This window comes from Anabrus simplex, chromosome 4, assembly GCF_040414725.1.
Source record: "Anabrus simplex isolate iqAnaSimp1 chromosome 4, ASM4041472v1, whole genome shotgun sequence".
Taxonomy (NCBI): domain Eukaryota; kingdom Metazoa; phylum Arthropoda; class Insecta; order Orthoptera; family Tettigoniidae; genus Anabrus; species Anabrus simplex.
The window spans coordinates 93016799-93043664 of record NC_090268.1 but is presented as its reverse complement, the minus strand read 5'-3'; the positions used below and the strand labels follow the sequence as shown (position 1 = coordinate 93043664).

At 42.6% G+C, this 26866-nt stretch overlaps 1 long non-coding RNA gene across 1 annotated transcript in view; it reads left to right on the top strand.

Annotated features, from left to right (window-relative positions):
* LOC136872440 (uncharacterized) overlaps nt 1–26866 on the top strand; it is a 50084-nt gene that overhangs the window by 12747 nt on the left and 10471 nt on the right. The window lies entirely within an intron of this gene.

The window sequence follows — 26866 nt, the reverse complement described above, 5'->3', positions numbered from 1 at the left end:
ATTCCCTGACTTTGCATACTGATTTTCATTAAGATAGGACCACTAATAACATAAATATTAGAGAATTAAATTTTAGGCCTTCCCCTAACCACCATTTCACTCAGCGTCGATAAAATTATTTATGGCCTTGATTGTAGCGACTTATTTCCCGACTATGCATACCGATTTTTATTAAATTTTCTTCAGCCGTTTTCTCGTAATGCGTGTACATACATACATACATACATACATACATACAGATAGACAGGCAGAAATTACGGAAAATTAAAAAGTGCATTTCCTTGTTACTGTGGACACGACCAATACAGAAATACTATCCTTTTTAAATTTTGAGCAATGTACAGACAAAACTCATTTTTATACATATAGATTACCATAAAGGAACAGTTATGTAGTAATCATTGATTGGCTACCTAATTCATTTATTTTTTCCGTAATTTTCGAAAAGCATTGTCTCTCATTCCAATGCACATCGTGAAAACTTTACTTTCATTACATCATAGATCTGGCTGTGCAAAGTGGTGTAGGGGAAGATACGTGAGTTCATCAGTCAACAGTATCCTTAGCGGTTTCGAATGTTATGATGGCTGTTATCCAAAAATCAAATGTGTGGATTAGATTCCCTTCATCCATTGAAGAGTTACAGAAAGAGAAAGACCAGTGCAAGGAAAGTATGACTTTCTTTCAGCTATAGGTGCTATTGACTGTACCCATATTGCAATCCTAAATCCCACTCTGTATGGGGATGAAGGAAGGGTTTCTGCAGCATTAATGTTCAGGCTGCCTGCAACTCCTGAGAGGAATTCACAAGTGTTGATGCTTCTTGGCCAGAATTTGTACACGATTCAGTTATAAGGAAGAATTCAGACATGTTTAACCCTGGAGAGGGCATGTCACAATCTTTTCGACCGGGTTCAGAGATAAATGTTTATAGTTCTTAAAGTAGCGGGCCGCTAGCTTCCATCCCCTCAATACCTTACATTGGACCCATCCACTATCAGTGTGCGTAAAGAATTCACCCCTCATGCTTCTCAGTTTCAGCCTAAGTGCATCGCTTGACGGACCTGGTCTAAAACTCGTATGCTTCTTTATGAGTTAAGTTTTACTTTATTTTTTCAGTTAATATACCAGGAATGTGTCAGTTATGTTTTATTTTCGTGTAAAATAGTGCCTTCTGATTTAGTGAAGTCCAACGCATCATACAGGGAAAGAGAAATTGAAAGACTTAAAAAGAGCATTACTCAGTTTCACACACAAGCGGACCTTCGGGAAACCTCAGGAACCAAAGTGCAGAGATCATCCAGGGTGATCCGTCGATCTTCACGCATGATTTGCATAACCTTCATGACTGTCTCGACGGAAATTGGCGGTCTCCTGCTCCTTTGTTCGTCGTGAACATCAGTCCGACCGGCTGCAAACTCTCTACACCACTTACAAACATTTTTGACAGCATGACTCACCATACACTTCCATCAATTGGTGATGGATTTCAATCGGTTCAGTACATTTTGCGTTCAGAAACTGAATACAGTAGAACCTCGATAATTCGAAATCGGTTAATTCAAAATCCCACCTAATTCGAAGAAGCTCTCGTTCCCAGAAACATGAGATACAGTTAAATTGTTTAATTCAAAATACGGATAATTCGTAATTCGAAGTACAATGTCGGCCCCATTGCCAAAATTCTGACTTTTAATTCAAAACTGCCTTTTCCCATTACCGAAATTCTGACTTTTAATTCAAAACTGCCTTTACATTTTAAAATAATAGTATGTTACAGAGTAATTTCAACTCGAAATTTATCCGCGTCATAATAGAACACGTGTTCCTGAACGTGGAGGGGTAGCTTTCCGCACTTACACTCACTTCGGTGGGTCTACAGTGCGCTTCGTGATTGCTAAAATTCTTTTGTATTCAACCTTTTAAGTAACGCCGTAATATCACGCAACAGGCAGTGTGCGGAAAAACAGAATCCGCGAACACTGGCGATGCCGACAGTTGACGAAAAAAACGTGACTCATATAATAAATTCGTAGGCACCGAACAATATTGCCATTGCCGATGAAACTGCATTGCTTTATTTTAATACAAGCCCAAACGGTCTTATGGTTTTAAAGGAGAAAGTGCTAGCCGGCGAATCGTACAAGGGTGGAGAATGGGGGTCATTGTAGTGCGTTCCAATGCACATGGAAGCGAGAAACATTAGGTCTATCCCCTCGTCATAGGAATGTTCGATAAGCCACAGTGTTTTAAGGGCGTCAGGCACTTTCCATGCCAGTACAAAGCATCTAAAAATGCTAACAGTACAGAAATTCATTTGCACAGGGGAACCAGTATCATTTATCCTCGTCTTTGAATTGTGTGATTTTTTTCTTTCGTTGCGTGAGGTTATGTTTGTCAGTGAGATATCCAAGTGTATTATTTGAATACTGTAATGCACCTTCTTGGATACATTTTGGTAATAGTTATTTTTTCATGGCATTTGAAAGGTATAAACTGTGAATCAAGATTAACTGCATGCAGTAACGGGCCTTAGAATATTTTGTAACGTGGCAAGGGTTGGTACTTCTGAATTGCGAATTGGTTTAATTCAAAATCACGTAATTTGAAGTCAAATTTTTGGGTCCCAACGACTTCGAATTAACGAGGTTTTACTGTAACTGCACGCTTTTCACACTTGGTGGTAACATCCAACGGGAGCTCCATTCTCAGCAGCTGCCAACCCAAGACTGAGTGCCTCAGTGCGGCATGCGCATGTTTATATGCGAGCGTGGGAAACACTCTTCACAATATTGTGATCAACAGCCACATGAACAAGTTCTGTATGCCGGCCAGGCATCTACTTTTGGAAATGAGACATAGCTCTCATAGTGCATTGGCACTGCTGGTGGCTTCAAATAGCCTATGCAGTGGCCTCCACGGTATGCACTAGCCTTGCGTCTTGGGTGGTGTGCTAAGTCCCAACTGACGAGCCCAACTTAGCACACGAGGGCGAAACGCAGGCAACCAAGAATGAGTTAGCTGGAAAATTTGTAATGTTCAATAACGGACCATTATATTGGTATTATAAATTTACTCATTCAGGACAAATATTTTAGGTTCCGTATGGGAATCAACATCTACATCACATTCTATCATGACACGGAGAAATTTTAATTTTAAATTACTCTGTATAATACTATATTTTTTAATGTAAAGGAAGTTTTAAATAATGTTTTCCGTTTAAATATGACATATCGGGCAGTTTTCTTCCATCCGTGGTTACACAAAGTCGACAACTAGGTGAGCCAGGAGTGTGTTGCTAACCTTGACGCAAATAAAATCTGCACCGCAATTTCGTGCCTCACATTTCTTTTTAAAAATATGTGGGGGTTATTAGTGTAAATACGGTATTTACAAGTTCTCTAACATTTAAGTTTTCCACTCATCACAGTTTGTACTCATGAATGTAATTGAACACAATGGCTTTGGGTGTGACAAACTCCTACAGTCCATCATGGTCTCTCACAGCATAGTCTCATTCAGAGAGCAGTTCACTGCACAGAACACCGTACTTTTCCCAGTCAAGAATGTCTTACTCATTCCTGATGCACCCTCAAATGACTTGTCACTGACTCACGACCATTTTGTAACTCGCATGTGGCTGATACAAGACAGACTCATTTGTACCAGTTCTGTTCTTTATATAGGCCAGGAGACGATTCTTGTTGTTTCCACTTCCAGATTATTCTGAAGGCCTTCTCAATTGCTAGTCAGTTTTCAGCATCTTCTAAGGAACTTCTTTATTATGAACTTCAACAATTCTCTGATGGTAATTTTTTGCTTCCTGCTGGTTCCACAGACATTTTTGCCACTGTGCTGGCATTGTGGTCTTCCATGGTCTCCTGAACTCTCAGCCTTAATTGTCATGGGATAGTCTCTGATTATCTTGCATGTTACAGTGCTGTAATTACCGAGCTCGATACCTGCAGTCGCTTAAGTGCAGCCAGTATCCAGTAATCGGGAGATAGTGGGTTCGAGCCCCACTATGGGCAGCCCTGAAGATGTTTTCCGTGGTTTCCCATTTTCTCGCCAGGCAAATGCCGGGGCTGTACCTTAATTAAGGCCACGGCCGCTTCCTTCCAATTCCTAGGCTTTTCCTATCCCACCGTCGCCATAAGACCTATCTGTGTCGGTGCAACGTAAAGCAAATAGCAAAAAAAACTTCGTGTTGCTCGTTTATTTGTTCCACATATTCTCCATACACTGGCTTCACATGTTCCCGACAAATTGGTTTTTCGCACATTACACAAAATGTTGTGGTTTTTCTGTTCTTTTTACTTCCACGGTCTTTGCATCTTCCTGCTTGACGTTTTCTGAGGACTGTACTTTTCCTTTCTTCATATTTTCCAGATAGCCACTGAACACGACTTCAGAGATTTGTTGGTGGAGTCAATATTTTACTCCTTGATGCCAGATGTTCCTTTGCGAGATCGAAAGGACAGTATTTTTAAGAAATTTCGATGGAATGTAAGTTCAGAGTCCAGTTGAGATTGTTTGCTTTATAGATGATTTGAGCATTTGAAATAGGATACAGTTGTCAATTACTAATTCCTATAGTCAAAATGTATTAGGAATGTGCCTGATCAATTTCTTCGGCATTGTCAATTCCTCAATCATCCCTAGCTGCAATGTCGCTGTCTTCCTTGGGAGCAACAGTTTTATCATTTCTTTCTGCATCATAGAGCAATACATCATTAGTTCCTGGAATTCATTACAATTTTGCATAAACTTGCCGAGAAAATGCACACGTACTATAAAGTACATTTGTCTAATATTAATTACTTCACTGTTCGTCCATAAAAACAAAGTAGTTGGCAGCAAACAAGAATGGTATTCTGAAACTATGAGCATGTACACAGGTGAAAATTACCCAGTCGATGTTTCTCTCACACTATGAGCGGAACTAACAACGCTGTGCAGCTGATTCAAGGTCATGGCACTTGGAACGGTTCGCTTTAAAGGTTCTGAGAGAGGAGACCTGAAGAGTACATTAGAAATAACTGAGATGTACTTTTAAACTTTCTGTGGGTAATTTTTACCCATACGCGCATCCTTATGGGTTAAAAGTAAAATTATATAGCTACACCTGCAACTGTCCCTCACCACCAAACAGGAAACATTCTTGACTGGAAGAGGGAAGATGACCGAATAAGAATTGGATTAGGGTTCATTTTCCATTTTCCCCAACAAAAAATATTGAAGTGATGGCAGTGGTAATTGTTGTTTGAAGGGGTAAAATACAGGGTTATTAGAGACTCCAGAGAAACTGAACAAACTTAAGCAACCCTATGTTAGAAAATCTTAGTTTTTCAGCAGTGCTAAAAGAGAAAAGGTCCAAATGTCAGTGAATGAAGGAATGAATAAATATAATACATTTTTAAAATCAAAATATCTATGGGGATAAATTGATAGAGAAAGTATTTTCATTCCTTCTTTTCTGTCCTCTTGTGCTCTTATTTACATAAGGCAATAACTTTAGTAAATGAATAGTAATGCCTCTTTCCGAGTCTTGTGACTATATTCATGTAGAGTCATGTGAACATGACATAATTTGAAATTTTGGAAGGGATTCACAACTTTGCCATCACCTTTGGTAGCTATTTGTGTATACATTGTAATTTTTTTTTTACAATTGGCTTTACATCGCTCCGGCAGAGATGGGTCTTATGACGATGATGGGACAAATGGGCTAGGAGAGGGAAGGAAGCGGCTGTGGTCTTAGTTAAGGTACAGCCCCAGCATTTGCCTGGTATGAAAGTGGGAAACCATGGAAAACAGTCTTCAGTGCTGCTGACAGTGGGGTTTGATGATTAACTCGCTTGGTGTGTATACAGTGGGGTTTTTTTTCTTTGCTGGTGACTTTACGTCGCACCGACACAGAAAGGTCTTATGGTGACGATGGGATAGGAAAGGGCTGGGAGTTGGAAGGAAGCGGCTGTGGCCTTAATTAAGGTACAGCCCCAGCATTTGCCTGGTATGAAAATGGGAAACCATCTTCAGGGCTGCTGACAGTGAAATTCGAACCCGCTACCTCCCGGATGCAAGCTCACAGCTGCACGCCCCTAACCACGCGGCCAATTCGCCCGGTGTATACAGTGTAAGGTACTGAATATTTCAAAATGCATTCCATATACATTGCGCCTGACAAACATTTGTGCACCGAGGAGAAATGGTCGGATGTTCATGTAACTTTCTATACACGTACAACCATTGGCGGGTATGTAAATTATTGGAGTTGCAATTGAAGCATTAGTGTTGTTCGTGTTTAGTGTTACCAGGGCTGGTAGGGTATATAAGGGGCGTGAATAGCTTCAGATGTTGAGTGATCACTGTGAAGGACATGGAGATGCCGTGTACTTGTGTGAGACAGTGTTATCAGCAACTGAGATAGTTTCAAAGCGGCCTCACTATGGGTCTTCATTTGGCCAGCTGATGAATCACACAACATCCAGATTTATGGGGCATTTGGATGTGACATTGGCCCGATGTAGGACTGCATGGGAACATGAGGGCAGGCATACTTGTCGTCAAGGTTCCCGGTCCACCATGTCTGACCACCACAAGGGAGAATCACCATATTGTGCACCAGGCACATCATAACCCCTTCACATCTGCACCTCCCATCCGCGAACAGGTAATGAACACCCTGCGACATTCTGTGTCATCCCACACCGTTTGTGGAGACTAGCAGAAGACGGACTAGGGAATTACCGCCCTATGCTTTGACTGCCGTTAACACTACAACACAAACGACTACATTTGGATTGGTGCCATGACAGGGAAGCATGGACTGATGATGATGTTTGTTGTTTAAAGGGACCTAACAGCTAGATCATTGGCCCCTTATGATATGAGATGGAATGAAAAAAAACATGATCATTAAAATTTTAAAATATATCTACTGACTAGCATTTGAAACAAAAGATGATAAAAATGAGTATGAGATTAAAATAATCAGTGGATCTAATTTGCAATACCTTATTTTCTAATAAAATTATGGAAAATATAAATTACAATGGAATAAGGCATTGGCTTAAAGTGCAGAGATATGTATCATTCAAGTTAGAAGTTAAAATAACCAAACCCCATGGCACTACAGCCCTTGAAGGGCCTTGGCCTACCAAGCGATCGCTGCTCAGCCCGAAGACCTGCAGATTACGAGGTGTCGTGTGGTCAGCACAACGAATCCTCTCGGCCGTTATTCTTGGCTTTTTAGACCGGGGCCGCTATCTCACCGTCAGATAGCTCCTCAATTCTAATCACGTAGGTTGAGTGGACCTCGAACCAGCCCTCAGGTCCAGGTAAAAATCCCTGACCTGGCCGGGAATCGAACCCGGGGCCTCCAGGTGAGAGGCAGGCGCGCTACCCCTACACGACGGGGCTGGCAAAAGTTAAAATAACACATTAAAATACCCAAACACAAACTAAAATAGAGTTAATGGGAGAACAGCATAGTTAACAAAAATACACTAATACAAAACACATTATTACACACGGTAAAAAGCCACTATCCCTCTTAAAACGGATGATGAGGTCTGCTGTCTGTTCGTCATCTTGTAGGATGAGGGAGATGGTATTCGGTAGTTTTAGAGTACGGCGCAGATCGGCCAGGTCCACTCACACCGTAAGGATGTGTACCACGGATAGATGACTGCCGCAAGTACACATCGGGGGGCGCTCACCCTTCAGTAAGTAGGAGTGCGTTGCTATGCCGTGACCGATCCGAGGACGACATAATACCACTGCTTCTCTCCGAGAAGCCCGAAGCGAACTCTTCCATAACTTCACAGTTCCTTTTATCGCTCTCAGCTTATTCGGGAGAGGGGTGGCCTGCCACTCCATCTTCCAATGGGACATAACCAAATGTCTTTGCTGAGAGCGAACATCACTGGCTGGAACCCCGTAAGGCAATGTAACAGCCTCCTCGGCAGCCTTATCAGCTAAGTCGTTTCCCTCTACACCCTTGTGGCTAGGGAGCCACATAAACGTAATTCTGGTTCCGGCGTCCAAACATCCAGCCGGCAGATCCTGGATCTGCTGCACCAGAGGGTGCCAAGGGAAACATGTATCTATAGATTGTGGCCCACTCAAGGAGTCGGTACACAGCAGAAATTGCCGGTGCTCATCGGACAGTGTGTACCACAGAGCTTCACAGATGGCATAGAGCTCTGCTGTGTACACACTACAGATTTTTGCTAGAGGAAATAGAAACCTGTTATTGTCGACAACAAACGCACAGCGTACTTCCGCTTCTGCCCTCAAACTGTCCGTGAAAACAGCGACCGAATCGGGGTACAGGCCAACAACGGACAGGAAAAGTCTCTGATAAATAGAGGGGTCTATGTTCTCCTTCGGGCCGGTGTGAAAATCTAGAATGATTTTAGGTCGTCGTATTATCCAAGAAGGTACCCTGCTTGGTCGTCTAACAAGACAAGGTACCGAAGGTACATCAATTAATGTGTGACTCCCATCCAAGTGTATTCCAACCGCCTGCATTGCTCCAGGATAAGCAGCGTACAGGCGGCGGTTTCCATTGTGGAGTACGCAAGGATAGCTTGGGTGGAATGGCATTGTGACGTTCCCACTTGGCCCACAGATGTATGACAAAATTATCACGTGGCGGGTCACTTTAATATTAAAATAAATAAATGATATGTCATTGTTTCTCCATAAACAGTATACAAGGGCGCCAGTCTTCAAGCTTATGGCTTGAAAACAAAAGTAGATAAATAATAATAATAATAATAATACGTAATGAGACTCAAAAACTCCCAGGGGTGGGGTGATGGGACACAAATTCATTAAGTACACTTACTTGGAATTTAAGGATCATTAATAATAATTTCAGAACATAAAAATTAAAACAGCTATTTATTAAGATGAAAAACATGACGTAACGGCGTTTTAACGAAATCTGAACTTACGGAAGCAAACGAAAAATTGAACGAGATTAATTTTAAAAAATGAACTGTTGCGCGAAGACTTGCAGTAACTTATGCCTTTAGCTCACCAATTGTAGACTGTTGTCTTGAAGCTGAAGATGGGTGGATCTCTCGTGCCGGCTGCTTCATCTGTTGTTGGATTCCAGTCCTACTTCCTGTCTTTAACACATCCTACTGTACTCCTTACATAAAGTCGTAATGAGTCCTAATTTTTAATGCAAAACCACCATGGGTTATGTTCATGGAGAGAATACACTCGTATTCTTCTGTATTACGGAACAGTAGCGTAGCTAAATTCATAATAAAAGCTCTCCTCCCCTAACTAGTCAAAACCGGTCTCCCGTTGACTACCTCTCGTCATTGAGATAACAAGTCCCAATGAGAGTAACTTTTGAGTAGAATATACTCAGATGCGAAGTGAACTAAGTTAAAATCTTCTCCGACGTGCAGACGTAGAATCGTAGTAAGAGTCTCTTCCAAGAGTGAGAATCAGAATGTCCAATAAGAATGTGAATCTGAATCTGTATGTGAATAAGAATGCTAATGTCCTCTCCAGCTCTTGTCGGTGGTATATATCGGTTCAAAAGTCTCCTTCCATCAGCCATATCACATGGTCCAGTAAGATTCGAGGTCTCATCCCTTCTCCGATGTATTGCTGTGAATCTATCACGTTGCTTCATTACGTTCATTCACATAGGCTGAACTTTCCCGCTGAAATTAAGCGTCCCGAAGCGGAGTTTGAAAAGTAGGTGTTAATAATGTATCAACTATCTGTTCATGAGGTGGAGAGGGTAATATCTCTTGTAACCTCGATGATGTACTTTTCCTGGAACTGGGCTGAAATTAGCCTGCTGACTCTGGTCACCTCACAACGGCTATTGGAAAATTTACTGCAAGTTATAAATATGCATGATGTTGAAATACTTTACCCAATAATTTGTGCGTTCAGAATACGTTATAGCCGCGATACAAAGAAATGAAATGATGATTGAAATGGATGATAAAAACCCTATATATATATATATATATATATATATACACACACCTATTAATTTAAACATGACCTATCAGTGATTAAATATACACCTCTTATCAATTAATTACATAGTTCAATAATTAAAAACATGCAGTGATGTCTCAAACATCACAGCATCTGTCGCAAATTTGCAGCATAGGACAGAAGCGTTTGCTGGCGCCTCAGGTGTAAAGGTGGCACACGAGATTCAGCAAACAGACTAGCAATGGGGCTTATACTAAAAGCTCCTGTTGCCAACCTAACTCAACTGTGGTGAATGCTATTCAGTTTGGCTAGGACGCCTTGCCTTGCTCATCCATATGCTGCACTGCCGTAGTCTAATCTGGATAAAATATGTGCCCTATAAAATTGTAGGAGCATCCCTAAGTAGTGCCGCTAAGAAACTTCAAGATATTAAGCTCCTTAGTGCATTTCACGTTTAACTGTCAGACGTGTGGCTATCATGCTAATTTGCTATCAAAAAGGAGCCCAAGAAATCGGTGTCAACTACGGAAAGAGCGACATTCGCTAAATAAAGCTCTGCATGCAAGTGAAGAGTGCGCTTCCGGCAACAATGCACAACAGAGGTCTTTGCGGTTGAAAACCGAAAGCCATGTTCTAAGTTCCACTGTTGCACTCTCCTAATCGCTTGCTGTAATTGTCGCTCGGCGACAACCATATTGTGCGAGCTATAATGCAGCGAAAAATCATCCACATATAGCGACAGTATTACTGCTGAACCAGCAGCAGCGACAATACCGTTTATTGCAATCGCGTATAGAGTGACACGGGGAACCGATCCCTGTGGGACTCCACTTTCCTGAAGATGGTATTGCGAATATACCCTCCCCATTTGGACACGGGATAGACAGAGGGACAAAAAAATTGCAATAAATACCAGCAAGTTACCTTGGAAATTCTATTGACGCAAGACTCATAGTATGCCGTATCACCATGTGGTGTCATAGGCCTTTTCTAAGTCAAAGAAAATGGCCACCAAATGCTGTTTTCGGAGAAAAGCGTCTTGGATAGAACTCTCTAGGCGTACCAAGTGGTCAGTAGTCAAGCAAGCGCCTCTATAAGCACATTGGTATTCGGATAAAATTCCCTTTTCTCCAGGCACCCCACAAGTCGCCGATTCACCATCCTCTCAAACAACTTACACAGACAATTAGTTAGGCAAATAAGTCTGTAACTTCCTGCATATTTAGGATTTTTGTCAGTCTTGATGAGAGGAATGACTATACCCTCTCGCCACTATGACGGAAACTCACCCTTTATCTAGATTTGGTTGAACACCAAGGAGATAGAAAAGACTATTCTCACTGAGGAGTTTCAACATCTGGTTATGGACATTATCTGGTCTGGGAGATGTGTCTGCGTATTTCCCACTCCATAAAGGGCACCTTGTAGTTCTCTGCAGCTTGAGTGGCAAAACTAGGATGATGACGTTCTGCCTCCCGCTTCAGAGGTAAGGAATCACAATGGTAATTCCTGTAACCGGATACATCTGCAAAATGGCTTACAATATAGTTAGCAACCGAGGGTGTACCTCTCACTATGCGGCCTGCAATGGAAATTCCTGGTACTAAGGATGGTCCTTGTGCTCTGAAAATATGTCGAAGTTTAGTCTACACTTGAGATGACGGTGTATGTGACATCATAGACGGCATATACCTTTCCCAGGAAATGTTCTTACTCTGTCGAATGAGACCTCGCACCTTAGCATGGAGTTTTTTAAAATGTTACCAAGTTGGCCAGAGTCGGCTGCCTATGGCACCGTTTATAAGCGCGACATCGTTCTCGTATAGCTGCTGCAATTTTTTCGTCTCACCAAGGAACGAGCTTCCACCGAGGAGATCCTGAAAAGAATGGAACAGACTCCTCAGCATCAGCAAAAGTAAGTTGTGTGTATAAGATATATCGTCGTCTACGCTCCAGCTGTTTGCGTCATTAAAGACAGCTAGTACAGTAAACTTTGGCCAGTCAACACATTTAAGAATCCATCGGGGAGGAACCTCGATGGATTTCTGTTTCAACGAAGTAAGAATATAAAATGGTCACTGTCACAGCGATCATCATGTGTATTCCATTGAATCAGGGGAACGAACGCTCGGCTGCAGAGACTAACATCAATGCGCGAATAAGTGCCGTATGCAGCACTGAAATGTGTTGCTTCCACTGTATTCAAAATGCATAAATCGAGCTCGCGTATTTATCTCTCTAACTCCCTGTGGGGCAAGGCATTGTAGAGCCCCATAATGGATTATGGGAGTTAAAATCACCCAATAAGAGGAATGGAGGTGGGGTTTCTTCTTACAAGGGAGTGCGCAGGTTTTCCAAAAGGAAAACCTTCTGACGAAGACTCAGACACTCCGAATGGAGGACGTGAGACCCCATTCATAGGAGAGGTGCTCTGTGGCTTAGGTGCGGCTTTCGTCTACGTCTTGAGGGAAGGAGACGTGAACTTCCTCCCCTGCTGTGCTGGCGTATGTTTCTTAGCTGGCACAGACTTATTTGTGGTTGAAGGCTGGGACGAACCTGGCTTCTATCCTTTTCTCATTGCAGCGTTTCTCTCCGGAGCAACTGCCGCCTTGGGTGCAGCGATCATCTGGGAAAGTGTTGCATTTCTGAAAGACAAACCTGGGAGACTTTGTGCTATCATGCTGAAGTCTAGTGTCTTGGTCGGGGTGTTCAGAGAATTGAACTTCCAGCGTGCTTCCTGGTAGAAAAGACTATCCAGGGTCTTGATCTCCTGGATTTTCTTCTCACTCAGATATACCAGACAGATCCAATTTTGAGGAGAATGAAGACCAATGCAGTTAGCGCACCAATATGGAGTTGTGCATTGTTTCGCGCCATGGGGTTTCCTTCCACACGTACCACACACAAATGGATTTGAACAATGAGATGCCATGTGTCCGAATCTCAAGCATTGATAGCACCGCATAGGAGGCGGGATGTACAGCCTCACATTGCAACGATAGATTGTAACCTTGACTTTCTCTGGCAACAGTGACAATTTGAAGGAAACTTTGAACGCACTTATGGCGACGTCTTCACAGTTGACTTTGCGAGTGATGCGCCGGACGTGTCACCCCACGGTGCTTCATGCCTTCCATCAGTATCATCGTCACTGTTCAAAACGATATCACGGTGGAAGATTACTCCACAAACCAGATTCAAGGTTTTGTGCTCTTCCACTTTGACGGGGATTTCGCCAAGGTGGTCGTACTTATGCAACCGATCTGCTTGGAGCGCATTGCTCGTCTTGAGAAGCAAACCACCATTGCACATTTTCTTAAGATCCTCAAGTTCGCCACAGACACAGATCGATTTAACCAGCTTGAAATCTTTCCCATCGTTCCTGGTTGCTACCAGGGAAGCTGGAATCCAAACGAAGGCGCTGCGCTTGTTCCCAGGGGGTTACCCCCCGTCCCGCCACCTAGAGAATCAAATGTTAAAGATTTGGTAGTGAACAACCCGTGGCAGGTGGAAGTTGTTTCGACGCCATGCCCGAAATCATCCTCCCTGAATGCCACCCTCTCCGATCAGGGGCCTCTGTAGCCGATCCAAGCAGCCAAGGCAATACCCATCTTGTCATAGCAGGTATTACCTGGAGTCCGATGTTGGATGATGCCTAATACGGGAGGACTGAGGCAATGAGCACTAGGACTCCCTTCCTCCAGTCACCTGCAGTAGTATGTACCCCATAGCGTGTACAGAGTAATAAATATAGAGAGAAAAAAACAATTAATAATTATATGTCCTTCTGGTATTTAGCTGTGTGGGGACCTGTGTTGTCAGGCGGATACTACTGCACGGGTACATGGCGCTTTCACGCAAAGGCTTCCCAGAGTCACCAGTGGTTTTTCAAGCGTAATCACATGCGTAAGAGGCCCACCTCCGAGCAGCACGCACATCAAGGATTTTGAATCGGTCTACAATTAACCCTCAAAAGAATAAAAAATAAAGAGGGGACCGTTGACCACATGATCCTTTTAGTCACCTTCTATGACAGGCAGGGATTACCTGTGAATGTATTCAGCCTCTCCCATCCACAGGCGGTCCAACACACGATACCAAGGTGCAATCCATGTCCGCTCCTAGGTCACCCCATTTAGTTGCCTCTTACGACAGACAGGGGATAGCGGGGGTGTATTCTACATCTGTGCCCCCAACCTGCAGGGGGTGAAGCATGGATTGTTGATTGGCATTGCATTGTGTTCAGCAATGAATCGCGGTTCTGCACTACCTTGGATTACCATAGTTTGCAACTATGTTGGCAGCCTCTGGAGAGGTCCTGTTCTTCCACATTTTTGGAGAGGCACAGCGATGTTTTTCCTGGCATTATAGTGTGGGGAGCCATTGGGTATGACTTCAAGTCACGGCTGTTAGTGATTGAGTGAATTCTGATGGCATAGTGGTATGTCATGGACGTGCTGCATCCTGATGTGGTACATCTCATTCTGCAGTTTCATGGTGCCATTTTTCAACAAGACGATGCTCATCCACATACGGCACATGTCTCTATGAATTGTCTGCTTGATGTTGAGGTACTCCTATGGCCAGCAAGATCCCCAGATCTGTCCCTGATAGAATATGTGTGGTACCAGCTCTGATGTCAACTCTGTCCCAGTGCCAGTATCCGGGATATTATGGACAGTTACAACAGTTGTGGGCTAGTTTACTGCAGAAGAGGACACAATGGCTTTATGACACCCTTTCCAGCCAAATCAGTGCATGCATCCAGGCCAGAGGAGGTGCAACATCATACTGATAAATGGGCTCGTACTGCCAAGTTTTTTGTAACCACTGAAATAACATCACATACCCTTTCAACACGTAAAGTTTCATTTCATTTCCTCCTCCCCTTCTGGGTGCTTCAATTTTGTTGTCAGTTAAATTGAATTTACTATGACAGTTGTAATGTTGACCACTTAAAATGTAAGCCACAAAGAGTTGAAGTAAATTTAGCAGAAGACTCTTATAAGAAATGCAAATTAATATCACATTGAAAACATTTCTTGCCCTTGTGAACAGTAGGGAATTCCACATTCATTATTTTAACATGGTGATGAGAACATGAGGGCCACTAGAATTATGTTACCTCTTGCCAACTGTAGTTGCATGAGAACAGGTTAAACCTCTCAACAACAATAGCTGATGAATGAATAAATTAATAAAACCAGTCCTTAATTTTATTTTGCCCTCATAATTAGTTCCACAATGCTTCGGATATGGCTATTGGTGTACTTCATTTTGCCATGAAACCTCCACCAACATAACAAGAGCATCACATCCTGCATTAAATTACAAAAGATTGAGCGAGTTGGCCATGGCTTTAGGGTCATGCAGCTACGAGCTTGCATTCAGGAAATAGTGGGTTCAAACCCCACTGTTGGTAGCCATGAAGATGGTTTTCCATTGTTTCCCATTTTCACACCAGGCAAATGTTGGCGCTGTAACTTAATTAAGACCGTGGCCACTTCTGTCTCACTTCTAGTTCCTTTCCTATCCCATCATTGCTGTAAGACCTATCTCTGTCGGTGAAGCGTAAAAAGGAAAAAATTATGAAAGAGGGTTCTAATTGTCGATTACAGAGCCTTCATTGGTTGGGCAGAGATTGGTGCCCGTGGTCAAAGACATTATTATTATTATTATTATTATTATTATTATTATTATTATTATTATTATTATTATTAACAAATACATCACAATTGGGAAATATCCCGGTTGCAATGATCACTTACAGTAGTGTGATAATAAAGTAAAGTAAAAACATAATTACCCATTTACAACAACAAGCAATTCCATGGAAAGAAAATATTACAAGAAATACTACTAGTATAACATGTTAAATCCAGCATCACTAAATACAAATTCACACACAATTAAGTATTTCTAGTGCTTAACACTATGGCTTATAGTACTACAGGTTGAACTTACTACTAGCTTAAAATTACAACACCGTCATATACAAATTCACACATATCTATAGTATTTCAAAATTTCACACTATGACTTACAATTACAACAATAACAAAAGTAGGTATAACAAGCAATTCCATGGTAAGAAAATATTACAAGAAATACTACTTTTAACATAATAAATACAGCATCATCATATACAAATTCACACACAACTTAAGTATTTCCATTGCTTAACACTACGGCTTACAGTAGTTGCTTAACATTATAATACCATCATATAAAAATTTACACATGCCTTAATTATTTCAAAATTTTAAACTGGGACTTACAACAACAACAACAACAACAACAACAAGAGTACAACATCCAGTTCCATGGATTGAAGTATTACAAGAAATACTACTAGTTTAACATGTTAAATCCAGCATCACTATATACAAATTCACACGCAATTCAAGTATTTAAGACTATGGCTTACAGTACTATACTATAGGTTGAGCTTTCTACTAGCTTAACATTATAATGCCATCATATACAAATTGACATGTACGTTAAGTACTTCAAAATTTTACACTATAACTTGCAGTAGATTGAGCGGTTCAATTACTAACTATTATCTTAGCATTGTAAGTACAGCGCGTTCATAACAAATTCCTGAAGCCCTGAAACACTTCAGGGTTGCCGACAGTGGGGATTCAAACCCACTATCAACCGGTACCAATTTTAATTAAATAGGATTGTAAACTGACATTTCTTATTTTAATTGTATTGAAAGGTGAACCATTATATACCTTCTTTTAACTTAATATTGATAGCTATGTGACGCAAACTCTGCAGCCACTAGTTCGATAATTTCCATTCTATGCATTTCACGAGTAGTGTTCAAAATATTACCTATTTCAAACATCCTCCCAACATTTGAATTTGCATTCGTTAGGGATGACTGAGAGATTCGCCTACTGAGAGCCTTATTTGTTTGATTCTCAGTCTTAACGATTCTGCTGCCTTTTATAGATCTGTTGCCGGGCTGGGTGGCTCGGGCGGTTGAGGCGCTGGCCTTCTGGCCCCAACTTGGCAGGTTCGATCCTGGCTCAATCCGGTGGTATTTGAAGGTGCTCAGATACGTCAGCCTCGTGTCAGTAGATTTACTGGCACATAAAAGAACTCCTGCGGGACAAAATTCCGACACCTTAGCGTCTCCGAAAACCGTGAAAGTAGTTAGTGGGACATAAAGCAAATAACATTATTATTATTATTATTATTATTATTATTATTATTATTATTATTATTATTATTATTATTATTATAGAACAGTTGCCTTAGTACACTGTCATATGCCTTCTCAATATCTATAAATGTCATCACTAAATCTTTCCTGAACTTCCATCTTTTCTCCATCATGTTCCATAATGTAAAAATTAGATCAAAAGTTGATCTCTCTCTTCTAAGTTCATATTGTTCTTCCTCCATTTCGTTTTCTACTTTCATCCTCTGTCTTCCCTCTGATATCCTCTCAAACAGTTTTGCTACATGTGAAATGAGGGTGATTCCGTTATAGTTGCTACATCCTTTCTTATCACCCTTCTTGATTAGTGGGATTAGAGACCCTTTCTTCAATCTTTTGGTACTTCTCGTTTTTCTTCCATATCACTAAAAATAATATATATATCCAATGTAACCTTACTGGTTCTGCTCCTTTTATCATCTCTGTACCCACCTCATCCACACTTGATGCTTTGCCACTTCATCTTCTTTATAGCTCCTTCTATTTCCAATATTGTTATATTATCATTTTGGTTTTCTTCCTCCATTTCTTCTTCATGTTCCTCCTCTTCCTCAAGTTCTTTGAATTTGATGTTAAATAATTTAGCAAAATACTCCTGCCCTCCTCTCTTTGAGTCAAAATTTGTCCTGTATCTATGCAATTTAAATGAATGAAATAAGGAAAGGAAATAATGAGGTTAGTACAGGACACGCTTTTCTGTATTTAAATAAGGGACATCTTGTAGCATACAAGACTCCGACTCTATTTCAACCCCTTGCGCCTGTCCTTTTCATACCATTGATTATCTACGTTGTCATTTACTGTTTTGACAGTTGCACACTATTTCCAAATTGCTTATAAACATTATGCTTAAAATACTCATTTTTATATAAATATGATAAATGTTGCAATGTTTTCTTTTCCCTTGCTCAGTGTTTGTAAATTCAGAGGGTCCGTTACCTATAAATCCTATGGAGACATTTCATCCCAGTGTGACAACTAAACCTCACTTTATGCGGTCGAACAAATAAATTATATTTTGCAACATGAAATGTAAGAACACTTAATGATGTCCCCATAACTGAGAAACCCAAAAGCAGCACAGCTATAGTGGATAGAGAATTAAGAAGATAACATCGACATAGCAGCGCTCCAGGAAACCTGTCTTGCTGATGAAGGTCAGTTGAAGGGACAAGGTGCAGGTTACAGCTTCTTCTGGAAGGGGAATGCTAACAGTGAGCATCAGTTACACAGAGTAGGCTTTGCTGTTAAGAATAATCTTCTCAAGGAACTGCCAGAGCTTTCCACTTGATATAACGAACGCTTTATGACATTTAGACTTCAGTTAAATGACAACATGCCACTGTGATCAAGGCATGTGCCCCCACACTAGATTCTGATGGTGACATCAAAGAATAATTTTACTCAGATCTGGATGGCATCCTGTCAAACATTAATCAACTAGTCAAAATAATCTTACATGGCAGTTTTGATGCCAGAGTGGTGGGCAAGGACAACATTATATGGAATGGTATCATTGGGAAGGTTGAAATTGGCAGTGAAAACTCTAATGGTATTCGACTCCTCTCAAAATAGTTAAATTGAAATAATAAATATGGTAGTTCAACCTATTCAATACAAGTAAATAAGAGATGTAGAGATTACATTCTTATTTAATTAAAAATGGAAATGGTACCGGTTTCGACCCCAGTCTGGGTCATCATCAGCCGTTTATAACTCGAAAAACAATGCATAAGTAAGAAAGAAGTTATAATCGGCTGATGACCCAGACTGGGGTCGAAACCGGTACCATTTCCATTTTTAATTAAATAAGAATGTAATCTCTACATCTCTTATATGTATGGAATAATAATAATAATATGTGTGTGGTTAAGTGTAAGAAAGGGCCAAGAGCCCTAACTTCGCCACAGAAAATAAAGGCTTTATCTATCTATCTATCTATCTATCTCTTATTTACTTGTATTGAATAGGTTGAACTACCATATTTATTATTTCAATTTAACTATAATAATTTTCAATACAGAACAATGAAATTTTTATCTTTAAATCATCTCAAAATATGCTGAACATGGTTTAACAATCACTAACACCAATTTTCGCCAAAAGAATCGCTTTAAAATTTCATGGCAGCGTTCTAGATCGAAGCACTGGCATCTTGCTGATTGTATAATTGTTCACAAGAAATGCCTCTGCAGCGTTTTTGTCACCAAAGCAATGACAGGAACAGTTGACTGTTGGACAGATCACCGACTTATCAGATCAGTTATGAATTTGTCACTATCTACACAGAGGAGAAAACAACAGAGGAGCTGTAAACATGCTTTTGATACTGTGAAATTTGGAATTTCGGAATGTACCTCACGCCAGAGAACTGTTTCATCAGACACTGTAGGAGGAGTGTCATTAGGATGTAAAACAATACTGGGAGAGCCTGAAGACCACTATTCGGGATACTTGCAAAGAAACAATATGGGTTATAAGACCAAGATACATCAGGATTGCTTTGATGAAAATGATGAAGAGATTGAAGCATCGATCTCAGAGAAGAGAGAAGCCTTGCAAGCGTGACAAAAAGACATGAGCTGCGTCGCAAAGAAAGAAACCTTTTGTCTTGCCAAAGCAAATATAATATTAAAAAAAAAAAAAAAAACATATGCTGAAAAATGCATGGTGGACAACCAAAGCAAAAGAGCTTCATTATCTAGCAGACAAAGATTTGCGGCAATTTTTCCAAGCCACGAAAGCACTTTATGGTCCCACCCAATTGGTAGCAATCCATTCTGGTCCAGTGATAAGAGTACACTTATAAAAGATCAGTGCTCCATCGTGAATAGATGGAAAGAGCATTTTGAAGGTCTCCTGAGTCAGGAATCAATTGTTGATGAACTGGTGTATGGCTGAATAGAATAAGCACCCGTCAAAGAACAACTTGGCTCCTTACCAACAGTGGATGAAGTTAAGCGTGCTGTTAATCAAGCAAGGCCACCGGTCTTGATGGTATGCGGAAGCTCTCATAGAAAGCGGTGAGGAACTCATAAAACACGTACATGAACTGATTGTTAACATTTGAAACGCTGAAGAAATGCCTCCCAATTTCAGAGATAGTCTTATAGTTTCAATATTTAAGAAAGGTGATCGAACAGACTGTAATAACTATCGGGGAGTATCATTACTGTCTTCCTTGCGAAAGCTTATTGCTAGAATTTTGGCAAATCGTATTCTACCCTTAGTGGAGGAACCACTACTAGAGAGCCAGTGTGGCTTCAAGCCTTCTGGAGGAACCATGGATATGATATTCACAGCTCATCAGCTTTAGGAATAATGCAGAGAACAAAATAGACCTATTTATATTGCCTTCATTGATCTCACTAGGGCATTTGATTCTGTAAACCGTGATGCTTTGTGGAAAATTTTAGGATTGTATGGTTTTCCACAGAAATGTATTTCCATCTTGAAACTATTCTACACTGATATGACGGCAGCTGTCATTGGTACCAACTCTGTTGGAGAGCCATTTCATATCAATTCTGGTGTTAAGCAAGGCTGTGTGATTGCCCCCACTTTGTTTTCATATGGCTGATTTGGAAGAAAAAACAATGTGTAGGTTATCAATAACAGTTTTTTTTTTTTTTATTTTTTTTTTTTTTATTTTTTTTTTTACAAGTTTCTTTACATTGCACAGACACAGATAGGTCGTATGGCAACGATGGGACAGGAATAGACTCCAGCTGGTCAGTCACCTACAGACTCACAGATGAAGAGTTCTGTTTGGAAGACCAACCTACTCTTTTTCGAATGTTTGCTATTATATTGTGTACAAATTCACACATAGGCCTACCTTAAATAATTCAAATGCCTTAATACTACAATTTACAGTGGGCTGAGCGTTGCGTTAAAATATGACAACACCATCACATAGAAATTTACACACAATTTGCAGAATGGTGGAGTCTGTTCTTGAAGCTGCAGGTAATGCATTCCAATCATCAATTCCCTGATTTACAAACGAATATTTACCGTAGTTAGTTTTCTGGTCGACTGTTCAACTCTCCCCAAGCTGGCTTATTCGTGTAGGCATTATGCAGGGAACATAACCGTATTAGTTTTCTTTCAGCCCCAATGTCTCCCACCCAAGTTTTTTTTATCATGCTTATCACACTACATCGAAGATTGAAATCATTAAGCACGAATCTTGCAGCCTTTTGCTGTACCTTCTCAAGTTCCTTAATGATTCCTGTCTGGTATCGTTCCCATACGGCTGCTCCATATTCTAGGAGTGACCTAATGAGTGATATATAGCCCTGCACCTATGCCTGGGAACTGCTGCCCTTTAGTATCCTTGTCATGAAGTGTAAGGATTTGTACGCTTTAGTAATTATATTTCCTACGTGGCCCATTTTAGATCTCTCTTTACGTAGATTCCTAGGTACTTGTATGAGTCACTCTCTACCAGATGATGATGATGGTGCTTGTTGTTTAAAGGGGCCTAACATCGAAGGTCATTGGCCCCTAATGGAACGAGATAAACGACATGAGAGATGATGTTAAAATTTTAAAAACATATCCACTGACTAGAGTTTTAAAAAAAAAAAAAAGATGGTGAAAAATGAGGGTGAGATTAAAACAATCAGTGGATCTAATACGCAATGCCTTATTTTCTAATAAAATAAGAGAATCTACAGGTAAACAAAAGAATAAGGCATTGCCTGGTAGTACATAATTTACGAGAGACGTTAAAATAACACATCAAAATACGCAACACAAACTAAAATTAAGTCAATAGGATAAAAGCGAAAGTGACACAAAACACACTAGGACAAAGGACAGCATCATACACGAGAAAACAGTCCACTATCCCTCATAAAGCGGACAACGAGGTCTGCTGACTGCTCGTCATCACGCAAGATAAGGGAGATAGTACTCGGAAGGTTAAGACTACGGCGCAGATCGACCAGGTCCACACACTCCGTAAGGATGTGCACCACGGTAAGATGGCTGCCGCAGGTACACACCGGAGGGGGTTCTCCTTTCAAAAGATGCGAGTGAGTCAAGATACCATGGCCATCTGAAGACGACATAATACCACGGCTTCCCTCCGCGAAGCCCGAAGGGAAGTCCTCCATACCTTCGTTGTTCCTTTTATCGCTCTCAGCTTATTGGGAAGTGGAATGGCCTGCCACCCCATCTCCCAATGGGACATAACAAGACGTCGAAGCTGGGAGTGAATATCACTTACTGGAACCTTGAAAGGCAACGGGGGCAGTGTAACTGCCTCCTTGGCAGCCTGATCTACTAACTCGTTTCCCTCTATGCCCATGTGGCTTGGGAGCCACAGAAACGTGATTCTGGTGCCAGCATCCCAACACCCAGCCAGCAGGTCCTGGATTAGCTGCACCAGAGGGTGCCGAGGCAAACAGGTATCTATAGACTGGAGCGAACTCAAGGAGTCGGTACACAGAAGAAAGTGTCGGCGCTCATTGTACAGTGCGTACCGCAGAGCCTCATAGGTAGCATAGAGCTCTGCTGTGTACACACTACAGGTTGCCGGAAGAGCAAAAAGGAACCTATCATTGTTAACAACGAACGCACAGCCCACCTTCGTATCTGTCCTTGAACCATCCGTGTAGACGACGACTGAACCTGGATAGCGGCCAACAACGGACAGGAAGAGCCTCCGATAAATCGAAGGGTCCGTGTTTTCCTTTGGGCCAGTGTGCAGATCCAGGATTACTTCAGGTCGTCGTACGACCCACGGAGGTACCCCACTTGGTTGTCTGACAAGGCAAGGAACCGAAGGTACGTCAAACAATTCGGAAATGCTATCCAAGCGTATCCCAACCAGCCGCGTCGCTCGAGGACGAGCAGCGTACAGCAAACGGTTGCCATTGTTGAACACGCAAGGATAGCTTGGATGAAGTGGCATCTGTCGCAAATTTGCAGCATATGTAAGTAGAAATTGCTGGCGCCTCAGGTGTAAAGGCGGCACACCAGACTCAGCGAGCAGGCTAGCGATGGGGCTTGTACGAAAAGCTCCCGTCGCCAACCTAACCCCGCTGTGGTGGATACTGTTCAGCTTCGCAAGAACACTTGGTCTTGCGGAGCCATATGCTGCACTGCCGTAGTCTAACCGGGATAAAATGTGTGCCCGATAGAATCGCAGGAGCACCGTGCGGTCAGCCCCCCAATAAGTGCTGCTAAGAAACTTAAGGATATTAAGCTTCCTAGTGCATTGCACTTTTAACTGCCGCACGTGTGGCTCCCACGATAATTTACTGTCAAAAAGGAGCCCAAGAAATCGGTAAGTGTCAACAACTGGAAGAACGACGTTGTCTAAATAAAGCTCAGGATGGGGGTGAAGAGTACGTTGACGACAAAAGTGGACAACAGAGGTCTTTGCGGCAGAAAACCGAAAGCCATGTTCTAAGGTCCACTGCTCCACCCTCCTAATAGCGTGTTGTAATTGTCGCTCTGCGACTGCCATATTACGCGAGCTATAGTGCAGAGCAAAATCGTCCACATATAGCGACGGTATAACTGCTGGACCAGCAGCAGCAACAATACCGTTGATGGCAATCGCGAACAGAGTGACACTAAGGACCGATCCCTGTAGGACTCCATTTTCTTGTACGTGGTATTGCGAATATGTCCTCCCTACTCGGACACGGAATAGACGGAGGGACAAGAAATTCGCAATAAACGCCGGCAAGTTACCTTGGAATTTCCATTGATGCAGGGCTGAAAGGATACCATATCGCCATGTGGTGTCATAAGCCTTCTCTAAGTCAAAGAAAACAGCCACCAAGTGCTGTTTGCAGAGAAACGCATCCTGGATAGAGCTTTCCAGCCGTACCAAGTGGTCAGTGGTGGATCGAGCGGCTCGAAATCCACATTGGTACTGGGACAAGAGTCCTTGTTTCTCCAGACACCACACAAGTCGGCGATTAACCATCCTCTCAAACAGCTTACACAGGCAGTTTGTAAGGCAAATCGGTCGGTAACTTCCTGCATACTTAGGATCTTTGTCAGGCTTGAGGACAGGAATAACTATGCCCTCTCGCCACTGAGACGGAAAATCACCCTCCATCCAGATTCGGTTGAACACACGAAGGAGATATAGTAAACTATCATCACTAAGGTGTTTCAACATCTGGTTATGGATGTTGTCCGGTCCAGGAGACGTGTCCTTGCAAAGCGCTAGCGCGCTGCGGAATTCCCACTCCGTAAAGGGCACGTTGTAGTCCTCTGAAGCTTGAGAGGCAAAACTAAGGTGAGAACGTTCCGCCTCCCGCTTCAGAGCGAGGAAATCAGGATGGTAATTCCCGGAGCCAGATACATCCGCGAAATGACTAGCGAGATGGTCAGCAATCAGGAGGGGTTCAGTGACGATGTTGCCTGCAATGGAAATTCCCGGTACAGAAGATGATCCTTGGATACCCGAAATACGTCGAAGCTTAGTCCACACTTGAGATGATGGAGTATGTGACGTCATAGACAACACATATCTCTCCCATGAAGCCTTCTTACTTTGGCGAATAAGAACTCGCGCCTTAGCGCGGAGTTTCTGAAATGTTACCAAGTTGGCCGCAGTGGGCTGTCTACGGTAATGTTTGTGAGCGCGACGGCGTTCTTTGATAGCTGCTGCTATGTCTTCGTTCCACCAAGGAACGAGCTTTCGGCGAGGAGTCCCCGAGTAGAACGGAATGGACTCCTCAGCAGCAGCAAGAATAACCTGGGTGATGTAAGTTATTTCCTCGCCGACGGTCCGCCTGATTTTGTCGTTAAAGACAGCTAGTGATGTGTACTTTGGCCAATCAGCATGTTGAAAAATCCATCGAGGGGGAGCCTCGACGGATTTGTGGTTCAGCAAAGTAAGAATTATGGGAAAATGGTCACTGTCACAAAGATCGTCGTGTGTGTTCCACCGAAACAGCGGAACCAACGTTCGGCTGCACAGACTTACGTCTATGCGAGAATAAGTGCCGTAACGTACACTGAAGTGTGTTGGTTCCCCTGTGTTCAAAATACATAAATCCAGCTCTGTTACTAATGTTTCCAGCTCTCTTCCCCGGGGGCAAGGCGACTCAGAGCCCCAGATGGGGTGATGGGCGTTGAAATCACCCAACAAGAGGAAGGGAGGTGGAAGCTGATCTAGAAGATCAGTGACATCATTGATGTTAAGAGCCTCACCTGGTGGAAAATAAACATTACACACTGTAGTTATGACAGGCAGCGGTACGCGAACAGCTACTGCCTCCAGCGGGGTTCGTATTGGAACCTCCTCGCTGTAGGTATCAGAACGGACAAAAATGCCAACGCCACCGGAAGCCCGGTGAGCATAATGTCGTTCTGTCGAGTATAGTCGAAAATTTCTCAGTACCGTATGCTGACCAGGTCGGAAATTTGTTTCCTGAATACAGATTATACTCGCCGAATACTCGCTAATGAGCTGGCGCAACTCGCCAAGATGCCTATCATACCCGTTACAATTCCATTGTAACAGTGCCATAATCTAAGTGTGGACTATTGTGGTTTAGGTTAGGAGCAGCGTAATGCCACCTAACCTAACCTACACTCACCTCCCCATCCGAAGATGGAGATTCATGCTCCACGTGCATCTCCCCGTCACTAGACGAGGTGAAGCATGCCTTCACTTTCTTCGACGTAGTTTTGGGGTGGGGTTTCCTCTTACAAGGGGAGCGCGCAGGTCTTCTAGAAGGAAGACCCGCTGGCGTGGAATCAGGCCCTCCGGGTGGAGGGCGTAAAGCCCCATTCGTAGGAGAAGTGGAAGAACGCCTGCTAAGGTCGCTCTTCTTCCCCACAGTCGATTCGTGTTGAGACGGGCTGGGAGATGGTTTCCCAGCCCTGGTCGACGATGCCGCCTCCGCCGGCTTGGGCTCGGCTGTCGCCGACCTCGTGAGGGAAGGAGACGTTGTCTTCTTCCCTTTTTGTGCCGGCGTAGGTTTCCTAGCCGGCACAGGTATATTGGTGGTCGAAGGCCGGGACGGACCCACCTTCGAGCTAGGTCTCTTTGGCTTGGGCGCAGCGATCTTCTGGGCAGGTGTTCCAGTTGAAAATGAGGAACCTGGCAGGGACTGTGCTATCAAGCTGAAGTCAAGTGTCTTGGCCGGTGCATTCAGAGAATTAAACTTACGACGCGCTTCCTGGTAGGAAAGACCATCCAGGGTCTTGATCTCCTGGATCTTCTTCTCGCTCAGATAGGTCGGACAATTCCGATCCCGAGGAGAATGAAGACTAGAGAAGTTAGTGCACTTGAACGGAGGTGTACACTCCTCCGCGCCGTGAGCTACTTTCCCGCATGTACCACATACTGACGGATTCGAACGAGATACCATGTGTCCGAATCTCTGGCATTGATAGCATCGCATAGGAGGCGGGATGTACGGCCTCACATCGCAACGATAGGTTGTTACCTTGACTTTCTCGGGCAACACTGACAATTTGAAGGAGACTATGAACGCACCCGTGGCAACGTCTTCACCGTTGACTTTGCGTGTGATACGCCGGACGGTGCTTCATGTCTTCCATCAATTCATCGTCAGTGTTCAGGACGAGATCACGGTGGAAAATAACTCCACGAACCAGATTCAATGTTTTGTGCTCTTCCACTTTGACGGGGATGTCGCCAAA